The sequence below is a fragment of the Mobula birostris genome, chromosome 8 (assembly GCF_030028105.1).
Source record: "Mobula birostris isolate sMobBir1 chromosome 8, sMobBir1.hap1, whole genome shotgun sequence".
NCBI lineage: Eukaryota > Metazoa > Chordata > Chondrichthyes > Myliobatiformes > Myliobatidae > Mobula > Mobula birostris.
Window position 1 is genome coordinate 90,540,065 of NC_092377.1, and position 16,397 is coordinate 90,556,461.

Genomic DNA, 16,397 nt, shown 5'->3' on the forward strand with positions numbered 1-16,397 from the left:
CTCAGGCAGGGTTCTGCACCCTCAGGAGAGTTGATCTAAATTCCGAGCTCAAGTCTCTGAACTAGGATTTGAACTCAAAACCTTCTGAATGAGATCAACTGAGCCGCAGCTCACAACCTGCACCAAGTAAGGTTTTTTTTAAATCAAAGCCTCTGATGAATTGGAAGAGATTAAACTGTTTAAAATTGTTTTATTTTTGGTTTCCAAAAACATCTTTTTAAATCTTTTTAAGCAGTGTCCAGAAACCTTTCCCCGAAGCGAGAGCTGATACTGGCTCGGGCTCCAAACTTTGCCCATCAAGTGACGCACTGAAACATTTTGTAGCCGGTTCTACTTGTTCGTGAGCAGATAGGTAGCAGAGAACTCAACGGGGCTTCTGTAAAGTGATTCATGCTAAAACCGTCAATGTGCCGTGTCTTCAAAAAGAAAGGGATTCGCTCCACGGATCGCTCTCAGAATAATCACTGCTTGTAACCACAAACATCAAACAAACCTCCCCCCGCCCAGCCGCTGCATCAACTCCCAAGAAAGCTTCTCTGTTACTGCTGAGCCTGCGTTTCTCGGCTCCCTTTACAAAACACTCCATGCATGCTACCGTGATTAAGCAGCCACTCGGAAAATAAAAATCGCTGCAGACTTACCCAACTTTTTAAACTCCGTCCGCAGTCTCTGCCGTGCTCTGCCAGATGATTAACAATGAGGTACTTTCTGAATGGTGCGAGAGCCGAGCCCCCGTACACCGTGCATATCCTCCAGTCTACTGACGCCACTCCCTAGCTACAGTACAGCCGCTGGCTAAAGCTGCACACTTACTGAAAGGGCTTGGATCGGCCTCCCTGGCTGTCAGCCAGCCGTACAGCTGAGTTGCAATCACATCACCACAATGCTCAGAATGCAGGAATAAGCAGGAATGTCCCAGGGTGCTAACCTGGGTCTTAAACACTTTACTTCCCCCCTCCCCCACAACTATCTCCGGAGACCCCAAAATATATTTTTAAATACGTCATTAGGAGGGCTTTTGACTCCTGGTGCCTCGACCACTTGCGCCTAAATACATCAGAATCACTTTGTTTTTAAATTGCTCAATTTCGGGCTTTAAATGGTAGAGCAAGGCACCAGCCTGCACCCCAGGGCACCTATAAATGCCGCAGCACCAATGCAAACCACTAGAAGGTGTAAGTGAGCAGTTGAAGACTTCCCACTGAGATGCTGACAAAAATTTCAGATTACCTGTACTGTACCTGTTTTGCAGTGCAAACTGCTCTGTTCCCAATCCGAAGCAAGGGTTCCTTGTATAAGGGGGTATTTTGGCCAACAGTTCTTAGAAGGGAAATAAGGTATGTGTTAGAGACAGAAGCGACTGTAGATGCTGGAACCTAGACCATAAAAAGCAGCTGGCGGAACTCAGTAGGTCGGGCAGTATCTGTGGAGGGAAATGGACAGTTAACGTTTAGCTTAAGACCTTTTATCTGGACTGGTCTTGAACTCAGGACTGAACTTAGGTCTTAAACCTTTGAATCGGACTCTAAAGCAAGGGAGCCATCTCCTGAACGCCACTTAACATCTGTATGTCAGTTACCACCTGAGGCCGATACTCAGTGAGGCATTAAATTAGACACATGTAGGGCTTCCGGACCAGAAGATAAATCCAGCAGCATTGCTGGGGCTCAAGACCATCATCTTGAGTTATGTTTGTGGATGCAGAGGGTGCCTGTTGAAAGAACACATACTATATAAACTTATCGTCCTAGTTCTACCAACACACATCAAAGTTGCTGGTGAACGCAGCAGGCCAGGCAGCATCTCTAGGAAGAGGTACAGTCGACGTTTCAGGCTGAGACCCTTTGTTTCTGCAACTAAATTTAGTAACCATACTGAAATTTCACTATCTTAATTATCTTTCAAGAATGAGAAGTATACTCAGACATAAACTAATTAAATTTCTGCAAACAACAGGAATTCTGCAGATGCTGGAAATTCAAGCAACACACATCAAAGTTGCTGGTGAATGCAGCAGGCCAGGCAGCATCTCTAGGAAGAGGTACAGTCGATGTTTCAGGCCGAGACCCTTCATCAACTGTCCCCCACATCTTGGGAAACTGGTTGCTTTGTTGAATTGCCTGAACAATCTTACAGCAAAAAAAGAAGGGTCTCAGCCTGAAACGTCGACTGTACCTCTTCCTAGAGATGCTGCCTGGCCTGCTGCATTCACCAGCAACTTTGATGTGTGTTGCTTGAATTTCCAGCATCTGCAGAATTCTTTTTGTTTGAGTCCTAGTTCTACGTTTGTATTTCTGCAACTGTCCCCCACATCTTGCTGCCTGGCCTGCTGAGTTCCTCCAGCATCTTTTGTGTGTTGCAATAATATTTAGGTTGATTTTTGCTTTCTATGGAATAGGAATTATTTCAAATAAGATCATGAACAGTAAAAGGGTTGGGTGGTCCTTACAATCAGAAACAACCTTATGTCAATTAATTTCTGTCAGCAAGGAATCAGGCAAGCTTTAGTTTGCAGAATATCTGTATAATACCTTTTACAATCATAGGACCTCCCAAATTGTCTTACATATAAATAGGAAGAGTTAAAGTCATTATGTTGGTAATGCAAGGAAAAGGGGTGCTTCACTGAACCACCTGACCCTTCAGATTTTCTTAGGATGTTATGCTTTATTTAAGATCATCTGTCATTCTTCTAAGCTCCAAAGCAAACTATTTAAGCACAGCAAGATCCCACCATCAGCAACACCAACAAATTTATTAATTGCACTTGAAGGATAAATGATTGCCAGGTTTTATTGAGAGTTCAGTGTCAGATTCATCCCTGCATTGCAGCAGTCTTTCAGTACTGCACCAAGTTGACAACCTAGATTTTATATTTCAGCCTCCAGAGCAGACTGCCTTCTGAATTATGGGTTCGGTTTAAAATATGTGTAGGATCAGCCCTATTCCTTAATGTGACCTTCACAAAATGTATGTCACTGCAGGGAAAAGGTACCCAATTTAATTTTTAATTAGTTTATGTCTGAGTATACTTCTCATTCTTGAAAGATAATTAAGATGGTGAAATTTCAGTATGGTTACTAAATTTAGAATTTTACATTGCAGTTGATAGTCTTGCAATTTAACAGGTACAGAAGTGTTTTGCACGATGATATAGTGCATTGGATATTGAATGGCCATTATCCTATTGTGGAAGTGCCTGTTATTAAATGTTCTCTAAACTGGAGAAAGTAACCCGGTGATCATGTGTGACTTATAATAACTTGTACATATCGTCCAACTGCTGTGGAGTGTCAGTAATGCCGAAGTGCAGCAGATGACCAGGAGCTGAAAGCACAGAAACAGGAATAGAGCATTCAGTTTCTTGGACTGTGGCCAGCATTCCACTAGGTCACAGCTGAGTTATACCTTTGTTGCACTTCCTGAAATTTTTTAAAATCTATAAATCTTGATATCCTAACCAAACAAAAATCTCAATCATGAATGCTCCAATTACCTCTCATCATTCACAGCCTTTTAGGGAAGAATTCCATATTTCCAGTATCCTTTTTCCGAAAGGCCTGGGTCTAATTTTAGGATTATGACATCTTAATCTGGATATTTCCCCCACTAGAGAAAATAATTCCTTTGCACTTCCCCTGTTGAAACTTTTTATAATCTTGAGCACCACAATCACCTTCCTCCTTGACCTTTTAAACTCATGGGAATAATTGCCACGTTTATGGCATCATGCTTCATAATTTAACCCTTTAAAAGCTGATATCAGTCTGGGAGTCACTTTTGTCCCTCACAAGACAATATTCTTTTGAGTGGTGGGATACAGAGTAGAAAACAGTACAGCCCCTCCCTAGTTGCAACAGGGTTTGGTCCCTGTCAACTGATTGCAACCCAAACAGTCCACAAGCCAGAACTGAACTGAGTTCCCACCTGCCAGAAGATGCCCATGGAAATAGACCATCAGAAAAGAATTTTAAATTTCCTTTTGCCATTCTTAATAATAAAGCTAACATTTAATAAAGAGGATGAGACGTGAAAGAATAGGACCTATCAAGTGTGACAGTGGGAAAGTGTGTATGGAACTGGGGGAAATAGCAGAGGTACTTAATGAATACTTTGCTTCAGTATTCATGATGGAAAAGGATCTTGGTGATTGTAGTGACGACTTGCAGCGGACTGAAAAGCTCGAGCCTGTAGATATTAAGAAAGAGGATGTGCTGGGGTTTTTGGAAAGCATCAAGTTGGATAAGTCGTCGGGACCGGATGAGATGTACCCCAGACTACGGTGGGAGGCGAGAGAGGAGATTGCTGCGCCTCCGGCACTGATCTTTCCTTCATCAACGGGGACGGGAGAGGTTCCAGAGGACTGGAGGGTTGCGGATGTTGTTCCCTTATTCAAGAAAGGGAGTAGAGATAGCCCAGAAAATTATAGACCAGTGAGTCTTACTTCAGTGGTTGGTAAGTTGATGGAGAAGATCCTGACAGGCAGGATTTATGAACATTTGGAGAGGTATAATATGATTAGGAATAGTCAGTATGGCTTTGTGAAGGGCAGGTCGTGCCTTACGAGACTAATTGAATTTTTTTGAGGATGTGACTAAACACATTAATGAAGGAAGAGCGGTAGATGTAGTGTATATAGATTTCAGCAAGGCATTTGATAAGGTACCCTATGCAAGGCTTATTGAGAAAGTAAGGGGGCATGGGATCCAAGGGGACATTGCTTTGTGGATCCAGAACTGGCTTGCCCAAAGAAGGCAAAGAGTGGTTGTAGATGGGTCATATTCTGTATGGAGGTCGGTGACCAGTGATGTGCCTCAGAGATCTGTTCTGGGATCCTTACTCTTCGTGATTTTTATAAATGACCTGGATGGGGAAGTGGAGGGATGGGTTAGTAAGTTTGCTGATGACACAAAGGTTGGAGGTGTTGTGGATAGTGTAGAGCGCTGTCAGAGGTTGCAGCAGGACATCAATAGGATACAAAACTGGGCTGAGAAGTGGCAGATGGCGTTCAACCCAGATAAGTATGAAGTGGTTCACTTTGGTAGGTCAAATATAATAGCAGAATATAGTATTAATGGTAAGACTCTTGGCAGTGTGGAGGATCAGAGGGATCTTGGGGTCTGAGTCCATAGTACACTCAAAGCAGCTGTGCAGGTTGACTCTGTGGTTAAGAAGGCATACGGTGTATTGGCCTTTATTAATCGTGGAATTGAATTTAGGAGCTGAGAGGTAATGTTGCAGCTATATAGGACCCTGGCCAGACCCCACTTGGAGTACTGTGCTCAGTTCTGGTCGCCTCACCACAGGAAGGATATGGAAACCATGGAAAGAGTGCAGAAGTGATTTACAAGGATGTTGCCTGGATTGGGGAGCATGTCTTATGAAAACAGGTTGAGTGAACTCGGCCTTTTCTTCTTGGAGTGATGGAGGATGAGAGGAGACCTGATAGAGGTGTATAAGGTGATGAGAGGCATTGATCATGTGGATAATCAGAGGCTTTTTCCCAGGGCTGAAGTGGTTGCCACAAGAGGGCACAGGTTTAAGGTGCTTGGGAGTAGGTACAGAGGAGATGTCAGGGGTAAGTTGTTGTTGTTGTTGTTTTTTTTACGCAGAGAGTGGTGAGTGCGTGGAATGTGCTGCTGGCAACGGTGGTGGAGGCAGATACGATAGGGTCTTTTAAGAGACTTTTGAATGGATACATGGAGTTTAGAAAAATAGAGGGCTGTGGGTAACCCTAGTAATTTCTATGGTAGAGATATGTTCGGCGCAACTTTGTGGGCTGAAGGGCCTGTATTGTGCTGTAGGTTTTCTTTGTTTCTATGTTTCTAAATTTAGCCCAAGTCTATTTTGGGCTAATAATATGCTTGAAAAAGACTTTACTGCAGATAAGGTTTTAAGTGCTACTGACATTTTTAAAAAGGACCCTGCTGCTGGTTTGGATGTTGTGTCATTAGAATGCATATCAATATGTTAACTAGAATATTTTCTTAGGTTTGAAGTAGTAAAATTCCAGCTGGAGGCAAGAACAGCCCACAGCCGCTGACAAATCTATCCCACTGATTTTGCTTGTATGTAGAGTATGAGCTGTATGCAAGTTGGGCATTCATTACTTGGGGAAGGCCAATATTCCAAATCTTTCTCTGGAAATGAAGAACTGCTCTCCTGTGCTCTGCTATTACCTCGCAATAAAAGATTGCATTTCATTCACCTTCACAGTGGTAGTGGAAGACTTGGGTAAGTGGACTCACTATTTTGTCACTCCAGTCACAGTTGAGCATCATGGTAAACCCAGACAGTTCTCTGATAATTCATCCTGAACCAGCGTGCTGGATATCAAATCATTAACTGGTTCCTGGTCTGCCACCACGCTCACCTCTTCAGAAGCTCTTCTGTCCACTGCCTCACATACTCCCACACCATCCAGACCATGCCCTCTTCTCCCTTCTACAAGCAGGCAAAAGGGATAGAGGGCTTAGGTCCCACACCACCAGGTTCAGGAATAGTTATTACACTACAACCATCAGGATCCTGAACCTGTCACAGTGTGCACTGACAGATAACTGAACCCAGGTGCAGAGGAATGACAGACACCCATGCTGCGACCAAAACAAGAATTTTTTTCATAGGATTTCCAGTAGGAAACCGGTGGCTTGTCTGAGTAATACCACAAGATGAATCGTTCTCGAAACACACAAGGACCCCGCAGTCTGTGCTAATTAGGAATCCACTTTAAATAAGTGCAGTATGCAGAAAACCTGTGCCAATCACAATAAACTCAACAAGGTTAAACAGAAAGCACAAGGGTTAAACAACTCTAGATAAGTCAATTGATAAATACAGGTGCAAGGTCAGCAGGGCTCGTGACAGTACCTCCATCCCTTAGGCCGTCACCTGATGGCCCAGGGAGTCCTGGGAAACTTGAGATGGCTTACCTAATCCATGTGGCAGCAGCCATTTCATCCTGTTACAGCACACACACACACACGGTTGCTTGCGCCGTTGGCCCCTATGCTCTGTGTGCAAGTAAATAGCTGGGCTCAGTGGCTGTACCATCTGAGACTAATCCATTGTCCCAGAGTGCTAGGCAGCTCTACCTGCTGGAGGATCTGTGAATTTTGCTGCATGTGCTTCTTATAGTCATAACTATTCTCAACTTTTATTCAGTCAACACAAACCAACTGCATAGAACTCACTGAATGAAAAGCACCACTGTTTAATCATATGGCCAGAATCTTCCATATTAGGTCAAACTCCCAGGGCAGAACAATCTGGAATGTGGAGCAAACCACACTATTGTTTTCACCTTAGTTTTAAAGGAGCTCTAGAAACTTCCGAATCAGGGTATCACGCCAATCCATGCTTGATAGCTGTGGACCAAGGTGCTATGAGATAAACTTAGCATTAGTATGTCTCCTAGGTAAGGCTTTAAACACAAATCATATTTACCATCTCCAACTTTACCAGACATTGCTACCACCATTTGTATTTTTATTTTAAAATATTATAAATATTTAAAAATTATGAAAGTAACCAATGTAAATTATAATTAAATTGGATTAAAAAGTGTGCAAGATGTACCACAAAGCTTCTTTCTGACTCCAGCGCAGTCTCCCAGGGAACTACATCTGTGTGAAGTGCATCTGGCTGCAGCTCCTTGAAGACCGTGTTAGGGATCTGGAGCAGCAGCTGGATGACCTTCGGCTTGTATGGGAGAGTGAGGAAAAAATCGATCAGAGTCTCCCTGAAGTTACAGGAGACGAGTTGCTGGGTGACTATCAGGAGAAATGATAATGTGAAAAAGGCAGTTAGTGCAGGGCACCCCATGGCCATTCCCTTCGATAATAAGTATACCACTTTGGATGCTGTAGTGGGGGATGACCTCGCACAGGAATGCCACGGAGACCAGCTTACTAGCATTGAGCATGGGTCCGTGGTGCAGAAGGAAAAGAAGGAGAAGAGGGGAGTGGAAGTGATAGGGGATTCGATAGTCAGGGGGACAGACAGGAGATTCTGTGAACGTGAATGGGACACTCATATGGGGTGTTGTCTTCCAGGTGTCAGGGTCAGGGACGACCTGGATCGCATCCACAGCATTTTACGGTACCAATGACATAGGAAGGAAAAGCAAAGGGAATTTAGAGAGCAAGGCAGAAAGCTGAGAAGCAGGACCTCCTGGGTAGTAATTTCTGGATTGCTGCCTGTGCCACGTGCCAGTGAGGGTAGAAACAGGATGATTTGGCAGTTAGATGCATGGCTGAGAAGCTGGTGCAGGGGGCAGGGCTTCAAACTCTTGGATTGTTGGAATCTCTTCTAGGGGAGGTATGACCTATTCAAAAGTGACGGGTTGCACCTGAACCCAAGGGGGACTAATATTCTCATGGGCAGGTTTGCTAGAGCTGTTGGGGCGGGGTTAAACTAATTTGGCAGGGGGGCGAGAACTGGAGTAAAGGGACTCAGGATAGGACAGATGTTAAAAAAGCAAAGAGAGCATGCAATCGGACTGTCAGGAAGGGCAGGCAGATGGTAGGACAAAATTGCAGCCAGTGGGGTGCATTAGGGATACAGAATCAAAAAAGGTAGTAAATACAGTACTCAAAAGTGTTATATCTCAATGCACAAAGTATAAGAAATAAGGTGGATGATCTTTTTGCACTATTACAGATTGTCAGGTATGATGTCATGGACATCAGTGAATCATGGCTGAAGGATGATTGTAGTTGAGAGCTGAATGCCCAAGGTTACATGTTGTATTGGAGGGATAGGAAGGTAGGCATGGCTCTGCTGGTAAAGAATGGCATGAAATCATTAGAAAGATGTGATATAGGATCCTTGTGGGCTGAGTTAAGAAACTGCAGGGGTAAAAGGACCCTGATGGCAGTTATATACAGGCCTCCCAACAGTAGCTGGGATGTGGACCACAGATCACAATGGGAAATAGAAAAGGTATGTCAAAAGGGTAACGTTACGATAGTCATGGGAGATTTCAACATGCAAGTTTGATTAGGAAAATCAGGTTGGAAATGGATCCTAAGAGAGTGAGTTTGTTGAATGCCTATGAAACGGCTTTGTAGGGCAGTTTGTTGTTGAGCCTACCAGGGGATCAGCTATAGTGGATTGGGTGTTATGTAATGAACTGGAGGTGATTAGGGAGCTTAAGGTAAAAGAACCCTTAGGAGACAGTGATCACAATATGATTGAGATCAACTTGAAATTTGATAGGGAGAAAGTAAAGTCTGGCATAGCAGTATTTCAGTGGAGTAAAGGAAATTACAGTGGTATGAGAGAGGAGATGGCCAAGGTAAATTGGAAGGAGATGCTGGCAGGGATGACAGCAGAGCAGCAATGGCATCAGTTTCTGGGAAAAAAATGAAGGTGGTGCAGGATAGATGTATTCCAAAAACAAAGAAATACTTTATACTTTATTGTCGCCAAACAATTGATACTAGAACATACAATCATCACAGCAATATTTGATTCTGCGCTTCCCGCTCCCTGGATTACAAATTGATAGTAAATATTAAAAAATTAAATTATAAATCATAAACAGAAAATAGAAAAGGGAAAGTAAGGTAGTGCAAAAAAACCGAGAGGCAGGTCCGGATATTTGGAGGGTACAGCCCAGATCCGGGTCAGGATCTGTTCAGCGGTCTTATCACAGTTGGAAAGAAGCTGTTCCCAAATCTGGCCGTACAAGTCTTCAAGCTCCTGAGCCTTCTCCCGGAGGGAAGAGGGACGAAAGGTGTGTTGGCTGGGTGGGTTATGTCCTTGATTATCTTGGCAGCACTGCTCCGACAGCGTGCGGTGTAAAGTGAGTCCAAGGACGGAAGATTGGTTTGTGTGATGTGCTGCGCCGTGTTCACGATCTTCTGCAGCTTCTTCGGGTCTTGGACAGGACAACTTCCATACCAGGTTGTGATGCACCCTAGAAGAATGTTTTCTTCTATAAAAATTATAAAAATTAGTATATATTAGTATATTTCTATAAAATATTAGTATCTTAGTTCCTATAAGTATTAGTATCTTTCTATAAAAATTAGTGAGGGTTTTACTCAAATGGCAAAATAGTAAAAACATGGCTGACAAGGGAAGTCAAAGCTAATGTGAAAGCAAAATAGAGGGCACACAAAAAAGCAAAAATTAGTGGGAAGATAAAGGATTGGGAAGCTTTTGAAAACCTACAGAGAGCAACTAAAAGAATCTTTAGGAGGGAAAAGATGAAATATGAAAGCAAGCTAGCAAACAATATCAAAGTGGAGAGTAAAAGCTTTCTCAAGTAAAAAATAAAAGAGAGCTGCAAGCGGATGAATTAAATGAGTATTTTTCACCCGTCTTCACTGTGGAAGACACTAGCAGTGTGCCAGATGTTGAATAATGTGAGGGAAGAGAATTGAGTGCAGTTATTATTACCAGGGAGAAGGTGCTCAAAAAGCTGCTCACCAAGTTAAGAGCCCATGGCATTACAGGAAAGTTACTGACATGGTTAGATCATTGAAAAGGACCCTTTTCTGTTTGGCTGCCAATGACTAGTGGCCTTCCATGGGGGTCAGTGTTGGGACTGCTTCTTTTCATGCTGTATATCAATGATTTGGATAATGGAAAAGGTGGCTTCGATGTCATGTTTACAGATTTTACAAAGATTGTTGGAGGGGCAGGTAGTGTTGAGGAAATGGGTAGGCTGCAGTAGGACTTAGACAGATTAGGAGAATGGGCAAGAAAGTGACAAATGAAATGCAATGTTGGAAAATGCATGGTCATATATTTTGGTAGTAGAAATAAAAGCGCAGACTATTTTCTAAATTGGGAGAAAATCCAAAAATCTGAGATGCAAAGGGACTTGGGGGTCCTTGTGCATTACACACTAAAGGTTAGTTGGTGATGAGGAAGGAAAATGCAATGTTAGAATTCATTTCAAGAGGTCTAGAATACAAGAGCAGGGATGTGATGCTGAGACTTTCTAAGGCACTGGTGAGGCTTCACCTTGAGTATGGTGAACAGTTCTGGGTTCCTCATCTAAGAAAAGATGTGCTGGTATTGGAAAGGCTTCAAGGATGATTCCAGGAATGAAAGGGTTATCATACAAGAAATGTTTGATAGCTCTGGGTCTGGACTTGCTGGAATTTACAACGGTGAGGGGGAGCTCATTGAAACCTTTCAGATGTTGAAAGGCTTAGACAGAGAAGATGTGGAAAGGATGTTTCCCATGGCGGGGATCTAGGCCAAGAGGGCACAGCCTCAGGATAGAGGGGTGTCCATTTAAAACAGAGATGCAGAGGAATTTCTTTAGCCAAAGGGTGTGAGATTGTGGAATTTATCACCACAGGCAGGTGTGGAAGTCAGGTCGTTGGGTGTATTTAAGGCAGAGTTTGATAGGTTCTTCATTGGATTGGATATGGCATCAAAGGTTACAGAGAGGAGGCCGTGGAGTGGAGTTGAGGAAGGGAAAAAAAGGATCACCCATGATTGAATGGCAGAGCAGACTTGATGGGCCAAATGATCTAATTCTGCTTCTATGTCTTATGGTCTTTTATGTTGTTCATGATTTGTCCTGCTTCAGTTTCAGAAGTGGAATGATAATGATTTTTTATGATTGTAGGTTCAAATCCTTCTTTACTGTCTTGAGCTCATAGTCCAGGCTGGCACTCCCAGTATAGTACTGATGGACTGCTGTCCCTTTGGAGGAATCATTTTGTGAAACCTACTAAACTGTAAATTTGTCTCTGTCCATGCACCGAAGCTCAATACCACTGCTGCTCCTTGTTTCCAGTGCTTGTTGTCCCGTCTGAATGCCCAATATAAGTTGATTGGGAAGAAATGATGGAGAAAGAGGAGAGACCACTCAGAAATTATAGGCAAGGCTCAGCAATGACTTGACACACATCAAGAATGAAAAGAAAATTAAGCTCACAGTAGATTTGTTGACCTATCATTTGGGCTCCAGCTTTTTTGAAAGAAAGTCCCATTTCTCTTGCTTTCCTGCAGATTTTCCACAATCCTATAGATACCTTTCCTTCCAATCCTTAATATACCATCCTTTCTGAACATCACCAGTGCCCTTTCTGCCAGCACATTCTGGACTGTAATATCGCATGCTAAATAGAAGGGAAATACACACCTGGGATTTCAGGTGGTCCGTGGGGCAGAGTGATGCTGCCGTAGATTTTACATTACTGTGCTAGAGGCCTGGTTTCAATTCTGATGTGCAGCCATAGATTCTGAAGGAACTGATAATGACGTGGGGAGAGTACAATGGGACTTGGGAAGGGCTAGTACAAGTGGGTGCTACATGCTAGACACCAACTTGATGGGCTGAAGGGCCTATATTGCTCCATGATTCCACAAGAAACCACTTCCTCTTTAAGGTAAATTCACACAATTACTTGAAGGTATAGTATTAATGAATAACAGAGCATTTACAAACATAAGCAACTGCAGTCTGCTTTGAGAATAAGGCGGCCACCTTTTCCAGGATGTTTCTGACGTGCACCTCATATTTTGAGAGATTCATCAGGCCTGGCTGTAAAACAATATATTACGCAGTACTTTGCACATAGGTTTTAGTCATTATGTACCAGCGGTAGAAAGTGAGTCATTTCAATACAAATGCCTACCTATCTAATAGAGCAAACATCCAGCCTAAATCACAGCTGCTTGAATCTAGCATGCCTGTCAAGCTAGCCTTGACAAAGTGCTCAAGGATGTGCACAGGGCCACACGTACTAAGGGAACTGGGAAAGCTACATCCTGATCATTCTCCTGGGAAATGAAGTAGTGAAGTACCGGAATGTGCTCATGTAACAAACTTCCCAGTTCTTGACTCAACTAAAAGCAGGATTCCTCTGAAGTTTTTTTTTTAACCTGTTAAGAGATGGGCCATCACTTCATGTCTGTCAGAGTTTTTCCATTCTCTAGACATATGAAAATAATCCTTGGAGATTTGAAACCCAAACCATGTCTATGAGCAAAAATCAAAATCAGAATCAGGTTTAATATTCAAACAACAGGAATTCTGCAGATGCTGGAAATTCAAGCAACACACATCAAAGTTGCTGGTGAACGCAGCAGGCCAGGCAGCATCTGTAGGAAGAGGTGCAGTTGACGTTTCAGGCTGAGACCCTTCGTCAGGACTAACTCAGTCTCGGCCTGAAACGTCGACTGCACCTCTTCCTACAGATGCTGCCTGGCCTGCTGCATTCACCAGCAACTTTGATGTGTGTTGCTCAGGTTTAATATTACCGGCAAATGTTAAGAAATCTGTTGTTTTGTGGCAGCAGTACATTGCTACACATAAAGAAACTATAAATGACAGTAAGAAATACACAAATATAAAAAAACTAAATTAAGTTGTGCACTTGTACACTTGTCTACTTGCACATTGCAACGAGGTAGTTGGAAACTCCTTACAATGATCAGAAACCGATTTGTGTCTACAGTACACTTCATACTTGGAAGAAACAATTGAAGTCTATTGTAGCAATTTCAGGGCTCATCTGTTTCAATTATAACCTCAGGCATGAGCTACTTTTACAAGACTGTGATAGGTCATTTGGTAGTTCCTCTGCCGATCAGGTAGTCGGATAATTTTTGTCACATGTACCGAGATACAGTGAAATGCTTTTGTTTGCATGCCATCCAGAATATTTCATTTGGTACTTCAAGACTGTACAAAAGGGGGAGAAAACAGAATGCAGTTACGATTAGAGAGAAAGTGCAGTGCAAGTAGGCAAAGAAGATGCAAAGGCCATGACGAGGTAGTCTGAAAGATCAGAGTTAATCTTTTTTGCACAAAAAGTCTGTGTAAGAGTTTTGTAACAATGTTGAAAGCAACTCTGCTTGAGCATTGGTGGTATGTGTTCTCAAACTTTTGTGGCTTCTCCCTTATGGGGAGGATGAGAAGAGAGAGTGACTGGGGTGGGAAGAGTCCTTGATTACGCTGGGCATCTTCCTGGAGTCAATTAAGGGGAAGCTTGTTTCCAACAATAGACTGGACTATGTTCACAATTCTGCAATTTCTCAAGGTCTTGGGAAGAGCAACTGCAGTAGCAAGCTGTTGCTTTCTGTGGTACATCTGTATCTGTAATAATTTGGTAAGAATTATTAGGATATGTCAAATTTCCTCAGCATTCTGAGGAATTCAAGGCGCTGGTGTGTTTTCTTGGACATAGCTTCCTTGTGACTGGACATGGACAACTTGTTGGTGATATCTACACCTAGGAATTCGAAGATCCCTATTATCTCCACCTCAGCGGAAAACTCCACTAGTACACAAAGAGAGAGTGTAATACTGTTGTTGTCTTTTGGATGAGACTGCAAATCAAGGCTTTGTCTGTCCCATCAGATGGAGTACATGACTCAATGGCACTGTTTCAACAGAGGAAGGGAATTATGGTGTCCTGCCAATATTTAATCAAAGTTCAAAGTAAATTTCTTATCAAAGTACGTATCTGTCACCACATATACACCCTGAGATCCATTTTCTCACAGGCATTCACAGTAGAGCAAGGAAATACACAGAAACAATGGAAAACTACACACAAAGACTGAAAATCCATGTGCAAAAGAAGACACATTGTGCAAATACCAAAAAAAAATAGATGAAGTAGTAAATAAATAGGTAGAGAACGCAAGTTGTAGATTCCTTGAAATTGAGTCCATAGGTTGCGGAATAGTTCAGTGTTGATGTGACTGAAGTTATCCACACTGGTTCAGGAGCCTGATGGTTGAGGGGTAATAACTGTTTCTGAACCTGGAGGTGTGGGACCTAAGGCTCCTGTAGTTTCTTCCCGATGGCAGCAGCAAGAAGAGTAGGGCCTAGATGGTAGCAGTCCTTGATGACGGATGCTGCTTTATTGTGGCAGCACTCCTTGTAGGTGTGTTCAATGGTGGGGAGGGCTTTTCTTGTGATGGACTGGGTTGCATCCATTACTTTTTGTAGGCTTTTCCGCCCTTGGGATTGGTGTTTCCACGTGTGACCTTGATGCAACCAGTCAGGATACATGTTAAGCTACCTTATCATGTTCACACTATCTTGGGACTTTGCTATGTCCACACTGGTTGCTGCATTTCAACATTACAACAGTAAATGCCTGTGAAAAATACTTGTGATACAAGATACTGCAGGTGCTAAGGTCTGGCGGAAGAAACAAAATGCTGGAGGAACTCAGTGGGTCAGGCAACACCTGTGGAAGCAGAAGGATGGTAGATGATTTGGAAAAAAACCAGACCATTACTCTACTTCCACAGATACTAACTGACCAACTGCGTTCTTCCACAGCTTGGTCTTTGAAAATTACTTCACCGAATGGAAGGTGCTTTGGTTGTTCTAAAATTTTGGAATATTTGACAATTTTATGTCCTTTGAAATTCGTTCCCACCGCAAAGCAGAGAAGATGGCACATATCTCAAAATAAACCACAATTAAAGGAACACAGAATGTAACTATCAATAGCCATCTTGGAAGACAGCCTAATTGAGGAGTGTGCATGATGTTACAAACCACAAGTTGGAGTGCTGTCAGATACAATGAGATTTTCAGTGTGTGGTATGTAACTGATTGCACATCACAAGTCATAGTGGTAAACTTGGCCAGACAAGCTTTCATTACTGGGACACAGAGTATAAGAGAGGAAGTTATAGTACAACTTGGTTGGACAACAGTTGGAATACTGCCTGGAATATGTCTTTCAAAGACATGATTCCACTGAGGAGGGTGAAAATGATGTTGCCTGGGATAGGATGTGTTAGGTATGAAGAGAGGCTGGAAGATCTGCTTTTTTGGAGGGGAGCAGGTTGAAGAGGGATCCAAATGAAGTATATGAAATTTGAGGGGCATGAATAGGACAGATAACGAGGAACCTTTACTCTTAGCAGAGTATGACCTGAGGGTGAAGTGTTTAAGATAAGGGATAGGTGGTTTGGAGGGAAAGATTTTTTTTCCACGCAGGTGGTTGAAATATGCTACATGGTGCTGAGAGTGGTGGGGGTTGCGGGGCTGGTGATGGATCCAGCTACCATCACGACATTTAAGTATCTTGACGAGATCATAAATGTTTTAACAACTCAAAGCTATTTATGCGCGATTGCTGCATGGCATTCAGGAGGCTTTCAGATAGGCACTGTTGTATGACTATGTAGGGAATGGAGGGATATGGATCATGTGCATTCTCTGACCTTGAGGGCTAAAGGACTTGTTCCTATGCGGTACTGTTCTATGTTCTACTTCCTATGTACTGACCACAACGTCAGCCTGGATTGTGTGAGCTCACATCCCAGAACGAGGTAGGAACCCACAATGTTCTGACTTCGAGGAACGAGAACAACCGGGTTAATCGACACTTAATGGAGATGAATGCAATTAATACTGTGGGTGGGGGAGGGAGGATCGAAGATATCACCTCAAT

At 42.9% G+C, this 16,397-nt stretch overlaps 1 protein-coding gene across 3 annotated transcripts in view; it reads right to left on the reverse strand.

Annotated features, from left to right (window-relative positions):
- Positions 1–9,430: 9,430 nt before the first annotated feature.
- Positions 9,431–16,397, reverse strand: part of tab2 (TGF-beta activated kinase 1 (MAP3K7) binding protein 2) — a 55,995-nt gene continuing 49,028 nt past the window's right edge. For 2 of the 3 annotated variants that reach the window (XR_011886871.1, XR_011886870.1), the window contains one exon: positions 9,431–9,940. The gene's annotated coding sequence lies outside the window, so the exon portion shown is untranslated. The remainder of the gene's footprint in view (positions 9,941–16,397) is intronic. The other variant, XR_011886872.1, reaches the window with a different exon arrangement.